The sequence below is a fragment of the Macrobrachium nipponense genome, chromosome 39 (assembly GCF_015104395.2).
Source record: "Macrobrachium nipponense isolate FS-2020 chromosome 39, ASM1510439v2, whole genome shotgun sequence".
NCBI classification, from domain to species: Eukaryota; Metazoa; Arthropoda; class Malacostraca; order Decapoda; family Palaemonidae; genus Macrobrachium; species Macrobrachium nipponense.
The window spans coordinates 13072846-13086567 of record NC_061099.1 but is presented as its reverse complement, the minus strand read 5'-3'; the positions used below and the strand labels follow the sequence as shown (position 1 = coordinate 13086567).

General features: G+C 41.8%; 1 long non-coding RNA gene across 1 annotated transcript; it reads right to left on the bottom strand.

Moving 5' to 3' along the window:
• Positions 1-2744: 2744 nt before the first annotated feature.
• Positions 2745-3207, bottom strand: LOC135210528 (uncharacterized). The gene is made up of 3 exons (XR_010313528.1): positions 3188-3207; positions 2966-3058; positions 2745-2840 (listed from the first exon to the last, which is right to left on the bottom strand). It is a non-coding gene; the product is annotated as an uncharacterized LOC135210528 (long non-coding RNA).
• Positions 3208-13722: the final 10515 nt, after the last annotated feature.

The window sequence follows — 13722 nt, the reverse complement described above, 5'->3', positions numbered from 1 at the left end:
TGATGTCAGCTGTGGTGGCGTCTCTTCCTCCTGTTGTTGTGACGTCATCTCATTCACCAATGACGTCTTCTCTTCCTCTCGCTGAGCCACCGGAGACGTTGTTTCAAGCTATGTTCGAGGGGCTGGACTCTGTTTTTTAAGAGAGGTATTCTGCTCTCTCTAGCAAGAAGAGGTGTAGAAGGAGTGAGTCTTCCCCAGCCCCTTCTAGCAAAAAAACCTCATAGAGGGAGGAAGCTTCCAACCCCATCTCCTGCTTCTTCGTCTCCATCTCCTCCTCGCCCTTGAGACAAACGGAGAATTACAGACTTTGTGGCGTCGTCTTCTGCAAATGAAGAGAGGTGCATTGCTGACTTCTCTACACAGAGATGTCTCCCCCTTGCATGACATGTTCATGACCATGGGAAGGTTGCGAGTGAGAGGAGTGCTTCACCGTCTTCTATGCATGGCTGCGTCTCTCCCTTTCCCCTTTCCCCAACATGTTCGTGACGATGGAAGTGTTGCTGGTGAGGGGAGTGCTTCTCCAACTGCTCTATATGGCCGTGCCTCCCCTTACATGTAGGTGTTCATGACCATGGAAGTGTTGCGGGAGAGAGGAGTGTTTTCGTCAACTGCTCTACACAGCCATGCCTCCCCCTTACACATAACGTGTTGTGACCACGGGAGGGTTGCTAGTAGTGACACTGGTGTTTCTCCAACTTCTTTACATGGCCATGTCTCTCCCTTATGTGTATGTGTTCATGACAACGGAAGAATTGCGAGTGGAAAGAGTGCTTCGTCAGCTTCTCTACACGGCCGCGTCTCTCCCTCACATGTACGCGTTCATGATCATAGAAGTGGTAGCCCCTTATATCAACCATCTTCGTCTCCTGTACCTGTTCCAGTCCGTCGTAAAGTTGATAAGGCTCTGATTGAGAGAAGTCGAAGGTCCCTGCTACGACAGTAGTATCTCCTATTTCCAAAGGCTCTTCTATCTGCAGTGCTGCAGTTGATGGTCGAAAGCGTGTGGCTGCTCTAGTCTGTGGATGTGTTTCATGTTCGCCTCCCAAAGACCAAGACCTTAGGGTGTGGCTGGATCACAAGCTTAAAAATCAAACGGGCAAAATCCCCCCCACATTAACTTAATCAATCCAACTGCCAAACTCACTCTGTCACACTTTCCTCTTTACACTACAGGCAGTCCCCGGGTTACGACGGGGGTTCCGTTCTTGAGGCGCGTCGTAAGCCGGAACGACACTTGGAAATATGCCTTAAACTAAGAAAAAGTTAGAGAGACCTTACCTGTGTGACATGCAAGTATTGCATGATGTGTAGTGTGGTTATTTCAATGGCAAAGGATGGTTCTTGAAGGTATAATTCTTTATTAAACTCTTGTGACACTATAAAGCACAATGTACTACACTTAATCCTTAGGTTAGATTATACACTAAACACTATTATGCACTGTACACTACGTAGTATGTAATACTTTGGTAGATCCTGGAGTACACTAAAATCCCAGTCTGGTAGCTCTGGAAGGTAAAAGTATAACACAATTAGTACAAAATACTACACAAAGTCCTGAATGCAATATGTAAATTATAGATATCAAGAGTAAAAGAGTTAATGTATGTTAATTAATTCCTTACTTTTAGTTTATAATTCCTTACTTTGAGTTATATCAAGAGTAAAAAAGTTAATGTATGTGAATTAATTCCTTACTTTTAGTTTAAAGTTGTCATGCTATGTAACCCTGGATGCACAAAGTCTTATGTGGCCCCATAGCCTACATCGTAGGGAGGTTCTGAATGTACAAAAAATAATTAGTATGTCAGTAAGTACTCTATGCATAGTAAGTTACATACAGTAATATGCACCATACAGTGGTTTAATATCACATATATAACATGTATAAAACTTAGTTAATGTATGTTAATTAATTCCTTACCTTTAGTTTAAAGTTGTCGTGCTATGTAACCCTGGATGCACAAAGTCTTATGTGGCCCCATAGCCTACATCATTCAGGGGGTTCTGGAATGTACAAAAAATAATTTTGTCAGTAAGTACTCTATGCATAGTAAGTTACATACAGTAATATGCACCATACAGTGGTTTAATATCAACTGGTACGTATGCATGTTGTAAATGATTGGTCTACACCCCCTGTTCAGCAGGGAGTGTACAGTACGTAGTATGTAATTCCATGAGGGACCTTGATCACTTATCCCATGTGAGAGATCTTGGTCACTTTTTTTTTAGTACGTATAAAACTTACTTAATGTATGTTTACTACTATGTATAATTCCTTACCTTTATGTTATGTAGTAACCCTGGACAAAGTTTTATGTGGCCCCATAGCCTGCATCATGGAGGGGGTCCTGGGTTGTGGGAGATGGAGGTGGAGGTGTAGAGCATTCATGATAAGGATGCATTCCAAACCTAACTTCAGTGTGCTTTATCACAGATAACAGGCTAGGATGTATGGGCAGTCTGGAATGAAGAATTAATATTAAAGGACAGTATGTAACCACTTAGGTGTACAAAATTTATTGTACGTATGCAAACATTAAACACAACTGAGAATTCCTTACCTTCAGCAAAATGAAGACATGTAGGCTATGTAGAGGTCTGGTTTATGTAAGTCACAGGTGCATGCCAGTCTGGAATGATAATGTAATAGTACATATGATTATAGTATGTATGTTACATACATAACATGGTTATTACATATGTAATAATAAAACATTAATAAAAAAAAATGTCCTTACCAAATTCTAGTGGTTGGCTTGCTTACTGGGATGGCCATATGGTACATGAGAGTGGGTGGCTGGGCTATGGAGTGGGATGGGCAGGTGCTTGGGAGTCTGGAATGATAAAAAGTATATAAAATGATAGTTACTACTACTGTAACTACTGCACATGTTATTACTGTTTGACATATGTAGTGTGTAATACGTATGTTCAATATAAAAAATGAAGATTCTTTTACCTGAAGGAATGGGAGAGGTGATACTACTCGTATCAACTGATTTGGGCTCTGGAGAGGTGATACTCGTATCAACTGATGAGGGAACATCTAGATCTGGAAAGAATGATAGGGTACATAAATATATTATAAGGTGGATGTAATTGTAGCATATGTACACTTTTAATAAAATTTCTATTAGCAATTTATAAAACATTTTATACAAATTTGTTAAGGATTCCTTACCTGATGTATAGGGCGAGGCATCAAAAACCATGGAAAGGCTCAGGGTCATCTGGGTCACTGTCACTAATCAAAGGGGTCTGAAATGAAAAAAAAAAAAAATAATAAGGTTATGCAACATCAAACACATTGTACCACTATGTAAGTTAGTGTACGTATGTATGTAGGGTGTAAACAATTTCCAACATGAAAATGAGAAAAATGAAATTGGCTTACCTGATTGTACACGTACAGGTGGGCGGGCTGATACAGAGGGTCCAGGTACAGGGGATCTGGAACTGTCACAGGTAGTACAGGGAGATCTGGAACTGTCACAGGTAGTACAGGGAGATCTGGAACTGTCACAGGTAGTACAGGGGGATCTGGAACTGTCACCACTTCTGCAATCAAATTACAAATGATGAAAATTAATGAAGTTACAATTTACTCTTACATTTAGTTGTTACATTAAAAAATTAACACATTTTAATATGTACACTATGTAAACACATAAATTAGTAAAACAGTTCAGAATTCCTTACCAGGACTAGGAGTGGGAGGTGGTGGTACTGGAGACTTGTGAAAGAAAGTGTTCAAGCCTGGACTGCACACTTCTCTTCGTCTGCTTCTCCTTCAGGGTCTCCTTGTAGAAAGTCACCAAATCCATGATTCCTCTCTTGATTTTGTCAAACCTAGAAACGTTAGGGTCTTCTGCCTCAAAAGAAGCCAAGGCTCTCTCCAGATGAGTAAAACCCTCTGACAAGCCTTTCACAGTTAATGACCTGGGTTTTGGCTCTGGTGCCGCCTCCTCTTCCTCAATCATTTGTTGTTCAAGTTCAAGTAAGTCCTCTGCAGACAATTCCTCTCCATGGGAAGCCAGCAGCTCTGTTACATCATCAGGTTCAAGATCTAGTTTCAGCCTCTTGCTTAGCCCTACGATCTTCCTCATCACAGTCTCGACGTCTTCTGCCTGGTCAAAGCCTTCAAAACTGTGCACAAACTGTGGACACAGTTTCTTCCAGGCCCCATTTAAAGTGGTCGTCTTCACCTCGTCCCAAGCACTTGCAATATTTTTCACTGCATCAGCAATGTTGTAGCCCTTCCAGAATTGCTTCAGTGTCAACTCCTTGTTAGCTTCTATGGCCCTCAAAGCAAAACGTATGGTCCTTCTAAGGTAGTAAGCCTTGAAATTAGCTATTACTCCCTGGTCCATTGGCTGTATCAGCGATGTGGTATTGGGTGGGAGGTACACCACCTTCACATTAGGATGCATGTCGCTCAAATTTGAAGGGTGACCAGGGGCATTGTCCAGGACTAAGAGGGCCTTAAAAGGCAGACCCTTCGAAGTCAAATACCGCTCCACTGCTGGCACGAAATGGTCATTGAACCAATCTTCGAAGACCATTAAGGTAACCCAAGCCTTCTTGTTTGATTTCCAAATCACAGGGAGTTGACTCTTGAAAATGCTCTTGAAAGCCCTGGGATTCTCGGCCAAATACACCAGCAAGGGCTTCAGTTTCAAATCACCACTTGCATTGGCCCCAAACAGCAAAGTCAGTCGCTCCTTTCCAGCTTTATGGCCAGGTGCTGACTTCTCCTCCTTGGAAAGGTACGTTCGATTTGGCATTCTTTTCCAAAATAATCCAGTCTCATCCACATTAAAGACTTGGTCAGCCGTGTAACCACCATCCTTAATTATCTCAGCCAAACCACCTGGAAAACTTTCTGCTGCTTCACTATCAGCACTAGCAGCTTCACCTTGCAGCTTCACATTATGCAAATTTGCACGAGCCTTAAAACGGTTAAACCAACCTCTACTCGCGGAAAATTCACCACCAGCACTGCCTTCGCCAAACTTTTTCACTACTGCCTCATGCAGCGCTCTAGCCTTCTCCTGGATCACACTTAAGCTCACCGGAAACACGTCGCTGGTTCTGGTCCTCCAGCCAGATCATGAGCAATTTCTCCATTTCAACAATGCTCTGGCTACGTTGCTTCTCGTTTATCACCGTTGACTTCATCGGTGCAGCATCCTTAACATGCTTCAGAATACGTTCCTTGTCCTTCACAATGGTTACCACCGTGGTCCTGCTCAAGCCTAAAGAACGGCCTATTTCGGTGTTAGTTTCTCCCTTCTCCGAACGCTTTACCACTTCATATTTGACCTCCATCGTGATGACCTTCCTCTTCTTGGATGAACTATCATCGGAGGAAGTACTTTGGCGTTTAGGAGCCATTGTAAATTTGCGAAAATGGCAAGGAATTTCAGCAACGTCTTAGCACACAACCGACTGAACTTCAGGCAGACACGCGATTGAAGTGGCGTCCTTTCGTATTGTTACGCTTGGCGTCCTCGACCGTCCGAGGTCGTTGTTCGGTCAATTTACCATACAGTTTAATAGCGTTAATTAATTTATGCACCTCCGCTCAAAAACTAGTTCTGCATATGAGGTATCGTTAAAAAGCATAACAAAACGTCGTAACCTTGGAATTTGTGTTGTAATCTAACCAGAAACTTAGTTTTTTTTAATTATGTACTGGAAACAAGCAATGATTTTTCATTATATTTGCGCTTTTGGACTGTTTTAAACTGCGCATCCCAAGCTAGTGTATTCATTCGCCCGCAAACTAGTTCCGCATATGCGGCGTCACTAAAAAAAATTCAAAAAATACGAAAAAAAAAAAAGTGTCAAAAATCATCATAACCTCAAAAAAATTTTTGTTGTAATGTAACCAAAAACATATTTTTATTATATACTGTGCTAAACTATAAAGGATTTTTATCATAGCATGCGTTTTTTAAAAGCGTCGTTAACTCGGAGCGTCGGAAGCGTCAGCGTCGTAACTCGGAACAAGTCGACGTCGTAACCCAGGACGGATTTCCATTGAATATTTAAGAAAAAGCGTCGTAACCTCGGAACGTCGTAAGCCGGAACCGTCGTAACCCGGGGACCGCCTGTACTGAATACACGCAGGACAATTGATCTACTCACACAGAACAAAAAAATCCACAAACACATGTACTCACCCAACTCCAGATACTCCGGGCTATGCTGTGCTGTCCGCTGGTCAAGGTTGCTGAGACACTAACAACAACAAGATAACAACCAACAACCACAACACCATAACCAAGAACCACAACCCCCCACAACACAACACCCAAGGACCACAACCCAACAACACAGCAACAAACAAGGAACACACCACAACAAAAGACCACTGCACAAACAACCACCAACACAAAACAACGACACAAAAAGGCAACTCACACACCCACTAACAACACCAAGGAATCACAACAGCTCACCCACCAACAACAGCAACCCTCAACTATAACAACTCACATATAACTCAACAGAAACTCACAATCACAACAAATCCAACAGCACAGGCACAACAACTCTAGGCAAACAATATCAACGTAACAACAATTAAACAACAAATCAATAAAACACAAAACTTAACTGACTTTCAATGCCTTCAACACTTCTCAGACTGCTGATGACACTACTGATCTTCACAGGCTCTGCCTAAGACTGACTCAAAAACACAAGAACTCTAACCATAACTCTAAACTCCAACAGCACCAGCAGACAACCCAGAACTCACCACAGCCAATTCAATCGTCAACTATCCATCCACCAATTACACCCTCTCTCTCTCTCTCTCTCTCTCTCTCTCTCTCTCTCTCTCTCTCTCTCTCTCTCTCTCTCTCTCTCTCTCTCATTGTCAAATGGAACTCCCATAACTCCTCCATAAGGGATCGGTCTCTGTCAGGAAGTTCTCTTTGGTGTCCTTCTCTATCTCAGATCGTGCTTGTGCATCAACTCATGGCCGTGTACATGTCTTTTCGCATGTCCATGTACGTGATTCATCCTGTGAACATGTACATGATTCGTTGCACAAATGTGTACATGGTTTGGATCAAGACCAAGTACAAGTTTTCTTGCGTGGCTGTGTTTCGAAGCCCTCTGTATCAGGATCTTTGGTAATTAGGGCTTCCACTCCAACTAGGTCTTTTGCTTTGGATTGACTACGACCCCTCAGGTGTTCACAAAGGTCTTTGCCCTAGTCTCGACATGGGCTCATGCTCAAGGGATTTGCTTGTTGAGATAACTCAACGACTCGCTGGTCTTGGCAAGCTCCAGGGAGAAACTACTTCAAGACAGGGATCACCTTCTTCAGCTCTGTTGGGAGCTAGACATAGTAGTGAACCTGGAGAAGTCCAATCTGATTCCCAGCCAGAGGGCTCTCTATCTGGGTATGGATATAGAAAGTAACATTCATGTTGTTTGTTTCTGGGATTTTTTGATTGTCGGCGACGATCACTCTTCCCAGAGCTGTAAATACTGCAGCGCCGAGGGTTTTTCTGTCATACCAGAGGTTGGAGAAGTTCTGGTCAGTGGCACGCTTTTTCCTGTCACAGTCCGAACAGCCAGCTTTTAGAGAGATGGTGTCCTTGTTGTGGCACCAAAATGAATGGAATAAGTTTAAGGTACTTAACACTGGAAGAATACTGGGCTGAGAAAAGCAGCCACATGTTTGGGACAGGGGTTGGGCGGAGCAGGAGTCTAGGGGCCATGTTGCTAGATCTACTGCCTGGGTGTGTCTACTGTTCAAAGCCGTTCTGAACTCCTTTTATGACTTCTGCTGGATTATCTTCCCATACTTTTCATCACCCCATTTTCCATGTGAGCACACATGGGTTTTGGCATGATCCCATGACCTCGTGATTGTTCAGTTAGCTGAACGGCAACAGATAATGGATGTACTGCATGATTCTGAACAGGATATTAAAGAAATCAAGTCTGTAAAATATATACCAAAATGTAAATGTCTTGCATCTTGCAATAGAATAGGGAGAGTTAAAACCAAATCTGCCAGAACAAGAGTTAAGAGTGCAAACCCAACTGGAACCAACAAAATGGCCAGTCCCGGTTATGAGTCTTAAGGGCCCCATACACTGAACGATTGTATGAACGATTGTCTGTGTCATTCGCAAAAACATTGTGTATGGGCTTGTCTGAATGCAAAAGTGGGGGGAGTTTTGGGTCTAAACAATCTCAGCGGAATCTTTTGCGACCAGGTTGCTGGCTTGCGACTTATGTCTTTCATACACAGGTCGTACAATGGATGTGTTTGTCTTAACGATATAACGCTACCGCACGCATCTCTTGTTGAGATGATCCACGTCTTCCAGAGACAAAATCTTTGTTCAGACTGAAATCGGTGCAGAGATCGTTCATACTGTCTGAATAGTGTGTGTGTGTGTGTGGTGTCGATAACAACAATTGTTCAGACAATTGTTCATACAATCGTTTAGTGTATGGGGCCCTTACGACCAAAATGTAACAGAGACTCCAAAATCCTGCTCTGATGCTGCTAATCCTTTGCAAGATACCTCAATATGTGTTGTCTCTCAGGATGGTAAGTATCTTGTTAATGAGAGAAAGACCATGATAGAAGTAGTACATGTTGAATTTAGAGACTGGGCGGCATTTCCTAACACTGAATGACGCCTGATACCACCTGTGCCGGACATGGAGAAACCTCAAAAGGAAACTATTCTCTTACCTGGCAATTTGGCATTGAGAACTGTAGATGAAACTCTCTATCGGGTAAATGGGAAAGGAATTTACACTTCCATTATGAAAAAAATTCAGGTTGTTCATCATGTACCACCAGCCTTCTGCCCCTTCACATTTAAAATCATAAACCATGTGAAGTCACCTTTTCAAAATTATGTAATAACCAGAAAGTGTGAACCATTGGCAGAAATAAAACTGTCTGCTTTGGATATCCCAGTTTTAGAAAACTCCACCCAAGAATGGGCAATGCGTTCAAACTTACCTTTCTGATAGGAAAAAAGCTACCCCTAGAATATTGCAAACTCAGCAATTTGGTACTCCAATGAGAAGGATTTCAGAGGGGACATCAGCATCAGAATTTTGTGCTAGGATCCTCCTTCCTTAGTGTCTTAACCACTTCCCCATTGTTAGAAGTGGCCACAAAAAGCCTTCCAGAAGAGTCTAGGACAATTTTTGCTGTTGTGGCTAAAAGCCTTATAAGAACATTATGGGAAGCTCTCTATGACATTTTAGACTGGCACATAAAAGCATGAATGGAGGTGGTGGAAAACTCCAACAAGTCGCTTCCCAATGTGACTGCCTTATTACAGTCTAATGCCTTCTGTCGAGATCTGTTTGAGGAGTCTATTGTGACTCGAGTAAAAGTGCAAGCATATGAACAAAATTGCACTGTGTAATGCTCTACTGGGAAAAGACTTCAGGAAACAAAAAACCAGAAATTTCCCCTTACCCAGTCCAAAAATCACACTTTGATCAAAAAATCATATAGGCCTTCATTCACTTTCAGTAGCTCTCCTCATACGCAGGTAGGTAGTCAGAAAGGACAGCTCCCTCAAAAGGGACAACAACCTGCTCAGCAAAAAGTATCCTTTTCACAAGGTCCAAAAAACGGCTTATAAAGGAAAAGGAAAAGCAATACCTGAAATGCCCATTGAGGGAAAAGGCAGAGGAAGAGGGGGATCCCAATAGGAATTGTTTAGTTGGGGGTCAGCTTCAGAAAATTAAGAAAAATATCACAAGGAATGGAAGTCTTCTCCTTGGCAACACAGCATTATTCTCAACAGACTGGGGTGGAAATGGTCTCACCCCCCTCCACCTTTAAAAGGGTTCTTTCAAAAACCAGACTCCTTTATGAAAGATTACGTGAAGAAGGCCTTCTTAAAAGGAGCCATAGAGAATCATTCTTACATTCATCACCAAATACATCTCTTCAGTGTTCCCAAAGAGGATTCTTCAGAATGAAGGGTGATCCTCGACCTGTCAACATTAAATAAACATTGTTTGCCAAAAGTTTCGAAGACTACCATTGCCCAAGTACATTCTGCCATTCCAAAAGGGACCTGGATAGTTTCTATAGATCTGAAAGATGCGTATTGGCATGTCCCTATTGCCGTTCCCTTCTGCAACCTTCCTAGGGTTCCGGATAGGGAAAAATACGTAGAGATTCAAGGTCATGCCTTTCGGACTAAACATTGCCCCGAGAATCATTACAACATTAGTGACGGTAGTTGTCTAGGAACTCAGGAAAGAAGGAATACATCTGATAGTGTTCACGGCCTTTTGTAGCTTCCCCTCAGAACACAGAACATTGCTTCCAGATGGCAATTAGAGCATACAATGGGTCTGCTGCAGTTGGCATCAGTAACAGATCCAATACTCAGATTGCAAGTGAAAAACGTGAACAAGTTTTGGATGTTACATGCAAGAAAAAGGATGCAAGACAAATCTCACAAAATGCATCAGAAACTTGGGAGATACATAGGCCATGGACCCAGAAGGAATCTCTGGTAAAGCAGGTCACCCTGACTCCTCTATCTGTAAAAGTGACAATATACATACAGATGCCTCATTGACAGGTTGGGGAGCACCATTGGGAGGATCGTCAGGTGGCAGGGAGGTGATCAGCTATCCTAAAGAATTGTCATATCAATTCCTAGAGCTGATGTCTGTCTTTTTGTCTCTAAGAAACTCAAGCCTCCGGAAGAGAGAAACATCCTGTGGTCCTAGACACACGACTGCAACGTCTTGCATCAAGAAATTGGGATCACGCTCACCTCCTCTCAATATGCTAATAGTAGCCATCCTGGGGATGGGACAGGTAAAGAAGTGGCTTTTGTCTGCAATGTACCTTACAGGGTCTCAATTTAATAGCAGACTCTTTATCAAGGAAGACGACAGCCTCAACAGAGTGGTCATTGGACAACCACTCCTTTCAAATAATAGACAACCTACTTCCACAACCAGAAGTGGGCTTGTTTGCCACATACGAGAATCACAAATTCCCAGTATATGTGTCACCAAATTTGGACAGTCAAGCAATAGCGAGAGATGCCTTCCTACAGGACTGGAACAACTTGAAGACAATATGTCTATTTCCTCCATTGTCCCAGATTTCAAAGGTTTTGAATAAGCTCCTAACCTTCAAAGGAAGTCTAATAGCCCCAAATTGGCCAAACAGGCATTGGTTCCTATTACTTCAACAACGGACGAAGAGGTCAATTCGACTACTGTTCACTGTACTATCCCAGAAAGTAGGAGGAAAAGTCGTTTACGCATCGTCCTTTCTAAGCAGAGACCTTCACATGTGGATTTTTAAATATATCTACTGTGAAGACTACTCACCCAGTATTACTTGGTACCTAGTGCAAAAACTGGGGACATCATCTATCCGGCAATACCAGTCTGTATGGAGAATATGGTTAGATTGTATCCAGAATGAAAGACCAATCGAGATTTCTTTAGAAACACTAATGAATTTTCTTTACATCACTTTGAAAACAACATCTTGCAGTTACAGCAATTATAGCATATAAAGCTGCATTAATGGAACCCTTGCTTTATGGATTTGGGGTTGATTCCAACATAGAAGTTGTCGCTTCCCTTCTGCGGTCGTTTTCTCTGCAAAGATCCACTCCTGAAAGACTTCCAATTACTTTGTCCCTGAATAAGGTACTCAAACCTTTATGTACCCAATTCAACGGACCTGACATAACCACCTCTTGCATGCTTCAAAAAGAGATCTTCCTGGTAGCATTAGCATCAAGAGCCCATATTAGTGAATTGGCTCTCTTAGATGGGGATGATATATCGCACAAACTGCTGATAACCAATTATTGTTGTCCTCTGGGCAACCATTCCTGGCCAAGAATGAGAATCCTTTAAAAAGGAAATCTATTCTTATAAGAAAATTCAATTTAGCAGACAGAACATTATGCCCAGTTCAAGCACTTAAGGTTTACCTAGAGGCCACGGCAAATGTTTCAGAAGGTCCAATTTTCCTACATCCTAGCATGAACAAACCACTCTCTACAAGGGCTAAGAATAATTTTAGTGTCCCTCATTAAAAAGGCTAACCCACATTCCTTTCCTAGATCACATGATATTAGGAAAGTAAGTACATCATTGGCCTTCTTCAGAAATGTAGCGTTCAAAGAGGTTCTGAATGTACTGGGTGGTCATCACTGTCAGTATTCTTAAAACACTACTGCCATAAGCTGGAACAAATTCAACTGCACTGTATATCAGTAGGTGGTATGGTTAGTCCTGACCCCATAGTCACCACAGCAGAAAACCAGGGTCTTCCTAACGGGTGGGTATGTTGACTATCGCTGGGGAAGGTGCATCAAGATCACAACCATACCCAGCATGCTTAGGTAAATCACCATAGAACTTTAAACTAGAAGTACTATATCCTATTGATTAGTTTCATTGTCTTTTTTATTGAAACTAGTGGCTTGACATTGGACTTGAGATGATTTAGTTTTAAACATTGAGATATTTGGGATGAAAATTTTGTGAGCTTAAGTTTTTGTAACCTGTCCAATTTCTTTGTAATGCTCCATTGAGGATGAAACAGCGACTGCGCTATCAAAAAACAGGTTTTGATGTAGGAAAAACCAATTTTTGGTAGTCGCTCTCAAGTCCTCAAAACCCTCCCGCTTCCCTGATGAAAAACCATGGGATTTGGGTAAAATGTTCATCCTGTGTTGACCAACAGAGTAATGGATCTTGGTCTTTTAACCGGCCAGATCATAAAACAAGATGGCCGATGCGCATGCGCAATAGTCACTTCTACAGTTTTTGATGTAGGAAACTGGGGACAGCTTCCCTGAAGACCAGATTAAAGGCCTTCTTGTCTTTGAGTCCATTATACTCTAATCACTTGTCATAGTGTTAATCATTATGGCATAGTACCCGGCTACAAGACCAGGCTAAAAGGTATTTCTTTGATATTAGTCTGATCACCATGGGGTGCTGGTACACACGGTAAATCCTATGAAGACGAAACAGCAACTACTAAAAATAGGTTTTTCCTACATCAAAACCTATTTTTTCAATGGTTTTGGTGATGATTCCCAAGTGTTGAGTACATTCTACTAACTAGCTAATGAGTGGTTAAGTAGGTATTGCTCAGTAAGTAAAACAGATGACTGGTTGGTACCCAAGGGTCTAATCTGTAAGTGCATTGCCAATACACACTGAATTTTTCATCATTTAGACAAAATTTTGAGAAATTGGCTCGGGTATTATTCAAAGACTGCAAATTAGGACATTCATAAGGGTTGAGCATATATGGAAGAGATTATTTTGTTGTAGAAAAGATTCTGTTATAATAATGCTTACATGTGCATAACTCATAAAACTTAACTATTACATCATGCTTTTATCATATCTTAAATATTTTGTTTTACAATTTATGTCCTTTTTTTTCTTATATGTATACAGTAGCCCCATAACTTATTAGGTATTAGGTACTTTGGGTTCTTGCCTTCTGATTTGCAGTAAAATCTGATAAGTGACAAAAATCATGCAGTATTTTAACCAACAATTGAGTACAAGCAGTCCCCAGTTATCGGTGGAGTTTCTGTTCCGACAGCTTGATGATGAGCAAAAATCACTGATAACTGGAAATCGGCGATTTTTGGCTCTGATAACCAGAATTTGGCGCTGATAACTGGTTAATGGTGCCTC